The sequence below is a fragment of the Bos mutus genome, chromosome 11 (genome assembly GCF_027580195.1).
Source record: "Bos mutus isolate GX-2022 chromosome 11, NWIPB_WYAK_1.1, whole genome shotgun sequence".
Lineage (NCBI taxonomy): Eukaryota > Metazoa > Chordata > Mammalia > Artiodactyla > Bovidae > Bos > Bos mutus.
In genome coordinates this window covers 104,208,152-104,217,469 of record NC_091627.1, presented here as the reverse complement: position 1 = coordinate 104,217,469, position 9,318 = coordinate 104,208,152, and the positions used below count along the sequence as shown (strand labels likewise).

General features: G+C 53.3%; 1 long non-coding RNA gene across 1 annotated transcript; it reads right to left on the bottom strand.

Annotated features, from left to right (window-relative positions):
- Positions 1–245: 245 nt before the first annotated feature.
- Positions 246–9,086, bottom strand: LOC138990013 (uncharacterized). Its single transcript, XR_011466204.1, has 4 exons — positions 8,997–9,086; positions 2,173–2,255; positions 1,938–2,079; positions 246–960 (listed from the first exon to the last, which is right to left on the bottom strand). It is a non-coding gene; the product is annotated as an uncharacterized lncRNA (long non-coding RNA).
- Positions 9,087–9,318: the final 232 nt, after the last annotated feature.

The window sequence follows — 9,318 nt, the reverse complement described above, 5'->3', positions numbered from 1 at the left end:
TGATATTCCTTGGTTTACACAGAAAGCCAATAAAGCTGCTGCACAAGGCTTGCTGTGTTCAAGAAGGCCTCAGGCGCCCTCTCGATGGGGTGAAGGCGCAGAGCACCTTCTCGAGAGGGTCTTAGAAGCCCAGGCAGGAAAGTGAACTCAGAGAGTCTCTGTGCTTCAGGGGATCAGCCTGAAAAAGAGAGAGAGAGAGAGAGAGAAAGACACGGGGACCTCTCTGATGGAGCAAAGGTGTTTTATTCAACATTGTGTAGGTATTTATACTATCTTACAAGATAGCTATTTTCAGCAGAGATAAAAATCAAAACTTACAAGTTATCAAGAAAACATGAGGTCATCCATATGAAAGACAGAGTTGTAAATAACCACTTTTACCATATGGTTCATAAAAAGGAAGAGGGTACTTATCACCGTATAGAAAAACTAATGAAGGAAATGCCTGGATTCCTCAACTCCCGGGAGAGGCTTGCCTCTCCTCTTAATGCCTGAATATTCAGGAATTAATAAGGAACAGAGAATTCCTGACAGATCCAAAACAACACACAGGAAGCTCCTGTTAAATGCTTCCTGACATATTATGAATGGTATCTCACTAAAGAGATACAATGAAGTGTCAATTATATCTCAATAAAGTTTTTTTTTAATCTCCTTGGAGGGTCATTTGCAGAAGTTTGATCCTCTTTTTCTAGACCACAAAAGCTTCAAGGAGAGGAAAGAGCAGCCCCACAAACTTTCATCGGGCCACCTCCCCCCTCTGCAGCTCATCTTGTCGTCTCGAGGATGGAGGGACCAGGTCACTTCTGAGGGCCGTTCTACCCCGATGTGCATTCACTCAAAACCCTGAAGCCTTTCGAGCCAGCAGCCCCAGTTCTGGACATCTTGCCTGGAGAGCCGCGCTCATGCAGGAGAAAGCACTTATATTCCAAAGTGCTCCATGCAGCGTTTTCTGTTGTGCTGAAAAAAGCCAGAAACCACCTAAGTTTCCAAAAGCAAGAGAACAGTTACGTAAATGGTAGTTGTGCCATTTGACAACGTGGCCTGGAAACACTGACAAACACAGGGAAATGATGCAGCTGTGAGGTTCGGTGGAGAGGCCAAACCCGGAACTGAGTGAGAGCTGTGGGCTCTGCGCCCCGCAAACGTCACCGGGTAGGAGAAGGGAAGACTGAGGCTGCGGTGCTGGAGGGGATGGAGAGTTAGGACTGAGCTCAGCTCCCTCTTCTGCCTAGAAGCCCATCAGTGTCAGTGTCAATAACGGTGTTGGAAATCAGTTCTTTGGTGTGTCTGCTGCCTGTGCAGGTTACCTGCAGGCGCCTCCCAGGGCAGGTGGACTTGGGGGCGGGAATGTGAGGAGACCCGGTGGCCACTCCCCAGGCTGCCTCACAATAGGAGGGCAATGGGCAGAATTTCTGCAGGGACAGTGGCCTTGGGCCGTCGTGGGCTCTGGTGGAGGAGTCCTGCCTGCCTGCCCTGCAGAGCATCCTCACCCCACTGGGTTAGCCCCTCAGGAGAATCTGGGGCTCCATCTGGGGCAAGTCGCTGCCCCCACAGCAAATTGGAACCATCTTGGGGACAGTGACCTTGGTAGCTCATTCTGTGTCCCTGCCCCTCCACTCAGGAGCCACCTGGGATCTGAGGCATCAGTGAGAGAGCGAGGAGGAGATGCTGGAAGAAAACGTTGCCCCGGGGTCCAGCCCATGCCCCATGGCCTCGGGGCGAGGCTCCCCCTGCCCAGCCTTACCTGGCAGCTGGGGCAGAGGCAGTGGGGACTGGTCCGGCACCCACCCGACGGAGTCCCCTCCTGTCCTTTCAGAGGCCCAGTCACAGCTGAACAAGGAGGTACACACTCTCCTCCTTCCGCCCCGACCCCAGGCGACTCCCTCCCGCACCCCTCACGTCACAGGGGCAGACAGGTGGCCACACTCCGTCACCTGAGGGAGGAGATGAAGGACGTGAGGAAGGGCCCAACGGTCAGTAGCAGCCCCCAGCTGGCTCGTGGCTTGGGTCCGGGGTTACAGGCCTCATCTGAGTTCTGCTTGGGGCCAGTGGCCTTGGCAGCTGCTGTCTTTAGGCCTGAGAGACAGAGAGAACCAAGGCAGGCTGAGCATTCAAGTGGATAAGCTAGGAAGTGGGTGAGAAGGAGGTGCTCTGGGTCAATGAACTAACCCCTCAGAGTCTTGGAGAGACTTTTCCATTTTCCAGAGCAGTTTCCCATGAAGGCCTCAGTCCCATCACAGCTTGGTCCCAGCCTGAGGAACAGGACAGACAAGCCATGTTTTATAAACCAAAGAGCCACTTGTAGGGCCTGCTCTGCCGGGCTCCACACAGGCTGTTGGAGGTGCCCAGTCCAGCAACAGACAGACAGACAGACAACTGAGAAGGCTGCAGTGAGGAAACTGCTGACAGACAGTGTCCACAGGCTGCAGAGACCAGGCAGGGGAGACCTGAAGCTGGGGCTCTTTCTGAGCAGCAAGGCCCAGAGTGGATAAGGAGGGGGAGAAACAGCCAGGTAGAGAAAACAGCACCTGTGAAGACTGAGGGCTGATGTCAAATAGTTTCAGTTACTGAGAGCTACTAAGCTCTGGGTGCCCAAAGTCACTCCACCCCATAATCCTATGAGGGAAGTAGTATCATCCCATTTCCTGGAGGAGAAAACTGAGTCTCATGGTGCATGATTTGCCCACAGTTCCTCCTAAGATTTTTGGAAGTTGGGGGTAGGCCCACTGCTATAACGAGGACACCCAAATCTCTGTGGCTTAGCAGAAATAGCTCACATCACAGTTCCATGTGAGTCAGGCAGCTCACGTCCCAGCCATGACTCAGGGACCCAAACTCCATTCATGCCCTGGTGCCACTGTCTTTGTGGCCTTTGAGTTGCCACAGAGGGGAAACTGAGTGGAGGATTGCAGGAGGGAGATGTCTATGGGCCAAAAAAAAGCGGTATGGGTCTCCGCTGACCCCTTTCCACTGGCCCAAGTCATTCCTAGGTCAAGGGAGCTGGGAAATGCAGTCTAATGGGTGCTCAGGAAGCAGAGGAACCCAAGGATCTCAGAGACATGGGCGGCTCAGCCCTGAGCAATCCATCTGGAGCCCAGGTCCCTAACTATAGGCTCTGCCTCCCATTCACCTGGAGGAACTGGGCAGCTGGGGGCATGGCGGGTAACTGGGGGATGCAAGGGTGGGGAGAAATAGCCCTGGAGGGGCAGTAGGCATCTGGACCTTGTCCTTGGGCAGTGAGGAGCCACTGACAGCAGCCAAGAAGTGCCATGGGCAAGTCTGGGCTCCAAAGAGATAAGGCTGCCAAAGAGAGAGAGATGGGGGAAGCGAAGGGTAAGGAAATCAGGCCAGGAAGTCAAGTGAGTGGCCCAGGGTCCCTGGTGACCTAGAAGCCAAGTCTCTGGATCCCTAGGTTCAGGGTTCATCCACCTTTGTCCCAGCCCATCATGAAAGCCTCATCCAGGTGGTCCCTGCAGGGGTCCTAGGCAGGACAGCCAGCCCCATCCCCAGGGCAGCTGAAGGGCACCCTGGCTCCAGGAGGGTGGATATGAGGTTGTAATTCTATTGCAAGCATCTGGGAGCTGCAGGGGCGGAGGGACCAATAACCATGTTTTCTTCATTGCAGGCGCCAAGGACATCGCTCAGGGCCAGCGAGGTGCCATTAACCCAGACTGAGTGGGCCCTGCAGGGACACTGTCTCCCAGCAGCCTCATTGGGCCAGGGCCTCGCAGTGGGAGATGGCCTGGGTGTGGTGGGACCACTGAAGAGACTAGGGGGCCGCCCCCAGGGAAGCGTGGGTGGGGCAGGTGGGTCATCTAGCCCTGGATCTTGGCTCATGAGTGACTGAGGATAAAGATAGGTGTTTCCTGATGTGTATGGGCCACCTGGTGACCAGGTACCAGCTCCTGTAACACCCCCTACCCCGCCTCCACTGCCTGGTAACATCCGCTCCCTCCTCCCGCCGCTCTAGACTCTAGACACAGGTTATGCAAGGGGAAGTGGGAGGACCTCCTGCGGGGTCTTCCCCAGCCCCTGACCCTGATCACAACTGCTGGCTCTTCCCCTCGCCCATCCTCACTCCACCCACTGAACACCTGTTGTTCAGTCGCACAGTTGCTCAGTCACATCTGACTATTTGCGGCCCCGTGGACTGCAGCACGCCAGGCTTCCCTGTCCTTCACAACTCCCAGAGCTTGCTCAAACTCGTGCCCATCGAGTCGGTGATGCCATCTAACCATCTCATCCTCTGTCACCCCTTCTCCTCCTGCCCTCAATCTTTCCACCTCCCTCCCAGCTAACTGAAGTCACCACCACAACCCCGCCGCCCCCGCCAAACCCCAGTGCTTGACTTGTGTTATCTGAACTCATCTTCAAGAAGGACCTTGTGAGCACAGCGCCTCCCTAATCCCGGGAGGAGGGGCTGCTGCCCAGAGAGGGGACGGAGCTTGCCTGAGGTCACAAAGCAACAGGGGCAAGAGGCAGCACCGCTACCCCTCCCCGCCTGCCCCGCCTCTACTCTCTGTCCCCCTCTCCCCCTGCGCTCCCACTCCAGCCCCCTGCCCATCCTTTCCCTGGGAGGAGAGCTCCGGCTCCTCTCTGGGTGGGTTGTTCAGGTCTGGGGTGGGGTCGGGTGGGGAACCAGCCTGATGGGTGGACTCAGGGCTCCATCCCACCAAACCAGAGGAAAGGGATAGCAGGAATAACTTCCAAAAAGCTAGCCCCTAAGGGAGCCTCCCATGGTGGACTGGTCCCTCTAGCACCAGGATGATATAACCACACACAGACACACACACCCTGGGAAACCGGACAGCTGCCTTTTCCTGGCAGAAGCAGCCAGTGAGGATGTCCAAAGGGCAGCAGGGAAGGCTGGCAGCTGAGAGGTTCACCTGCAAGTGGGCTCTGGGGCCCTCTCCTCCACCCCTCCGGCCCAGGGAGGAATGGAAGGAGAAAGCTGGCGGGGAGGGGCTGGAGAAGAGCACAGAGAAGGGTGTGGAAGGGAAGGGCTGTCTCAGCACAGGATCTCACCTCACTCCAGCCATGAAGGCTGACAAGGTCACATCTTCAAGCCTGTGTCTACACGAACATGACTGGTGTTCCAGTCCCTTCACAAACAGCTTCTGCAGGCGCCCAGAGTGTGACTTCACCACCTCCCCCATAGGGGAGCCTCATGAGCCTCGTCCTACCTTGTCTCTGCCTCCAGCTGCTGCACTCAGGGCAGGTCCTGGGCAGAAGGGCCTCCCGTGGCGCTGGTTCTCTGGCGCAAGCAGCCTTTGGAGCCAAAACCTGGGTGTACCTTCCATCTTTCCAATTTGGGAGTTGTGTGCCCCCGGGCAGGTTGCTTCACCTCTCTGAGCTTCCTGGTGTGTATCTAACATAGTCTAACTTACAGGGTTGTGAGTATCCCGTAATCACCTCACAGGCCACACCTAGGCTTGTAGTCCTTGGAAACTGGCTCTGCCACCTCCTAATCTGATTGCCCAGGATCCTGGCTGCCTCTGGGCACTTCTGTCCATCCACTTGGCCTCTAAGTCAGCTAGTGGAAGACTGAACTCATTGTTGAGCTCCATACCGGGTCCCCTGAAAATAAAGTCATACCAGATGCTGACGCTAAGCACTGGGAAATCATCTTTGACTTTGTCTCTCAGCTAAAATGTTACCCACTGGTAAGTCCCTCACCCAAATCTGCCTTCACCCCAGCCCCCTGTCCTCAGATCTGGGTCAGGACCAGAGCCTGTCTGTGGCAAGGGCTCACTCTGTTCCAGGTATGGGGTGCAGATGGGGGATGTAGAGGCAGGGACCTGCCTCAGTGACCTTTCAATCAAATACAGGAAGCCCACCTATGCAACCTTCCTCCACAACACAGAGAAACTGGGAGGAGATGGCATTGAGATGGGAACTTAAAAGACAAGGAGATGGAAGGGCGTTCCAGGCCAGGGAACGGTGACTTGTCCGTTTAGTGATATTTTAAGGGGCTGTTAAGTGCGGGCACCTTCTGCCCAATAACTAGGACAGAAGACTCTGCTTTTATGGAGTTTACAGATTCAAGCATGATAAGTACTATGAAGAAAACAAAACAGAGGATGTGGTGGAGAGTGACAAGCAGAGGCTTCTATAATAAGACATTTGCAGAAGGTCTTAATGATAAAAAGGAGTCATGTGAAACTGAAAGGAGGGACTTCCCTGGTGGTGCAATGGTTAGGAATCTGCCTGCCAATGCAGGGGACATGGGTTCGATCCCTGGTCAAGGAACTAAGACCCCACATGCCTCAGGGCAACTAAACCCGCGCACAGCAGCTACTGAAGCCTGGGCACCCTGGCGCCCGTGCTCCGCAACAAGAGAAGCCACGGCGATGAGAAGCCTGCACACAGCAACTGGAGAACAGCCCCCACTCTGGGACCAGAGAATGCCCAAGCAGCAGTGAAGACGCAGCACAGCCAAAAACAAGTAGGAATAATAGATAAATAAATGTTTTTTAAAAAACTGAACAGAAGGGTATTCCAGGCAAAGGGAACAGCAAGTGTGAAGAAGACAAGGCTGACTTCTTCAGGGAACAAAATTCACTTATAATCCAGATAGGCTAGACATACAGACTAATAAGGCAGAATCAGGAGTCCAGCAATAAACCCATGTATCTACATCTTTTCAACAAGGATGCCAAGACCATTCAATGAGGAAAGAATAGTTTTTGGTGTTTTGTTTTTTTTGGCCACCCCATGCAGCTTGCAGGCTCTCAGTACCCTGATCAGAGATTGAACCTAGGCCACAGCAGTGAAAGCCCAGAATCTTAACCACGAGGCCACCAGGGAACTCCCCAAGAATAATGTCTTTGATAAATGGTGTTGGGACAACTGGGTATCCACATGCCAGAGAATGAAGGTGGTCCCTTACCTCACAGCATAGGCAAAGATTAACCCCTAAAGGATCAAACATCCAAACGTGAGCACTAAAACTATAAAACCCTCGGAACAAAACATAGGAGTAAATCCTCATGACCTTGGATTTGGCAATGGATTCCAAGATATGACATCAAAAGCACAAACAAAAAGAGAAAAAAGTAGGTGCTTCCCCGGTGGCTCAGTGGTAAAGAATTCACCTGCCAGTGCTGGGGACACAGGTTTGACCCCTGACCCGGGAAGATCCCACGTGCCATGGAGCAATCAAGCCTGCACACCACAGCTACTGAGTCTGTGGTCTAGAGCCCAGGAGCCCCAACTTCTGAAGCCCTGCGCCTGTGCTCTGCTGCAAGAGAAGCCGCACAACGCAAACCAAACATCAGTGAGAAGCCTGCACACCGCAGCTAGAGAGTGGCCCGCGAGGTAATGAAGACCCAGCACAGCCAAAAACAAATACTCACATTTTTTAAAAAGACATAATTTTTTTAATGTATTAAAAAAAAAGAAGAAAATAGATAAATTGGGCTTCACCAAAATTTTAAAAGTTTTGAACATCAAAGGACATGATCAAGAAAGTGAGAATAACAAAGCCTACGGATTGGGGAAAAGTATTTGCAAATCAGATACTTACAGATCTGAAAATGTCTGGTTTGTAGAATATATAAAGTACTTTTACCATTCAATAATAAAAAGATAATCCCACTTAAAAATGAGCAAAGGACTTGAATAGATATTTCTTCAAAGGAGATACATAAATGGGCAAAAAGCACATTAAAAGATGCTCGATGTCACTAGTCATTAGAGGGATGCAAAACAAAACTGCAGTGAGACCACTTCACATCCACTGAAGAGGCCAGATTGTTTTTTTTTCCTTTGGCTGTGCTCCATGCCATGTGGGATCTTAGTTCCCCAACCAAGGATTGAACCCATGCCCCCCTGCAGTGGAAACACAGAATACCAACCACTGGACTGCCAGGGAAGTCCTCAGAATTAAAAAAAAAATAAAATAAAAATAAATTAAACAATCTAATGTGTTGTTGAGGCTGCAGAGAAATTGAAACACTCACCCATTGCTGGCAAGACTGCTTTAGAAAACAGTTTGGCAGCTTCTCAGAAATCTATACATAGGACTTCGCTGGTGGCCCCAGTGCCTAAGACTCCGAGCTCCCGAAGCAGCAGGCCTGGGTTCGATCCTTGGTCAGGGAGCTAGATCCCATATGCCACAACTAAGACCCAGCCTAGCCAAATTGATTAACTAATTAAAATAAACTTTTAAGAAACAGAAGGAGTGTTTGGATGATGAGCCCCAGCCCAGAGGGCGGGAGGGATGCGTCCTGCTCGCGTGGCAGGAAAGCAGGACAGAAGTGAGGCCCTGGTCTCCCCGCCCCAGCTCCCACCAGCTGTAGACTGCTCCCACAAGGCGTCCTGTGTCCTTTGAGAGCCACACGGGAGGGCAGGGAGGGTCGTTCCAAGACCTGAAGAAGCTGGCATCCACATGGGGTTGGTGAGAGGAAGGCAGGCAGGCCAGTGCTCAGCATGGACCTGGCTCCTTGTGGGACCTGTAAACAGCACGTTAGGAGGTAGGAGCGAGCCCTGAGGCGTCTAAGGAAATTGGGAACAGACGGGGCCCACGCTTCATCACGCTGTGTGTTCTAGCTGGAGCTGAGAAGAGCCTCTGAAGAATGAGCATCTTTCCTCAGAGGCACAGAAAAGGCAGGCAGGAGGGCTTCCTCAGTGGTCCAGTGGTTGAGAATCCCCCTGCCAATGCAGGGGACGTGAGTTCCATCCCTGGTCCGGGAAGCTCCCACGTGCTGAGGAGCAACTGAGCCCGTGAGCCACAGTTCCTGAGCCCGCACTCTGGAGCCCGTGCTCTGCAACAAGAGCAGTTACCGCAACGAGAAGCCCGCCCAGCACCAAAAAGAGTAGCCCCCACTCGCCACAACTAGAGAAAGCCCGCTCGCGGCAACAAAAACGCAGTGCAGCCAAAGAGTAAAGAAATAAATAAATCTTTGGCGGGGGGTGGGGAAGGAAAGACAAGGCTGGGCCAGAGGCGGGGGAGAGGGGCATTGAGGAGGGAAAGGCACTTCTGGGGTTCCCACCTTGCCAGGCCCTCCTTGGGGTTGACAGCCAGGTAGCAGCCAGTCTCTACCCAACCATCCCACCAAGCCCCGGGCCTGCTGAAAACTCTGTGGGCTCTTAGGCCTAGGAGCCAGGAGGACAGAGCAGGAGGGAGGGGACGGGAAGAGGGACCTGAAGTTCTGGTCCCCGCCCTCCCTCGAAGCCTCTTCCCCTGGCCTGGAAGAGGCCCTGTCCACCCATGAGTCTCAGCTGTTAAAAATAACCCGCCTCTCCATCATCCCGACAGCCGCGCTGCTCGGGGACAGTGTGTTCCAAGCCCAAGTTGCTCTCTAGGGACCAGAG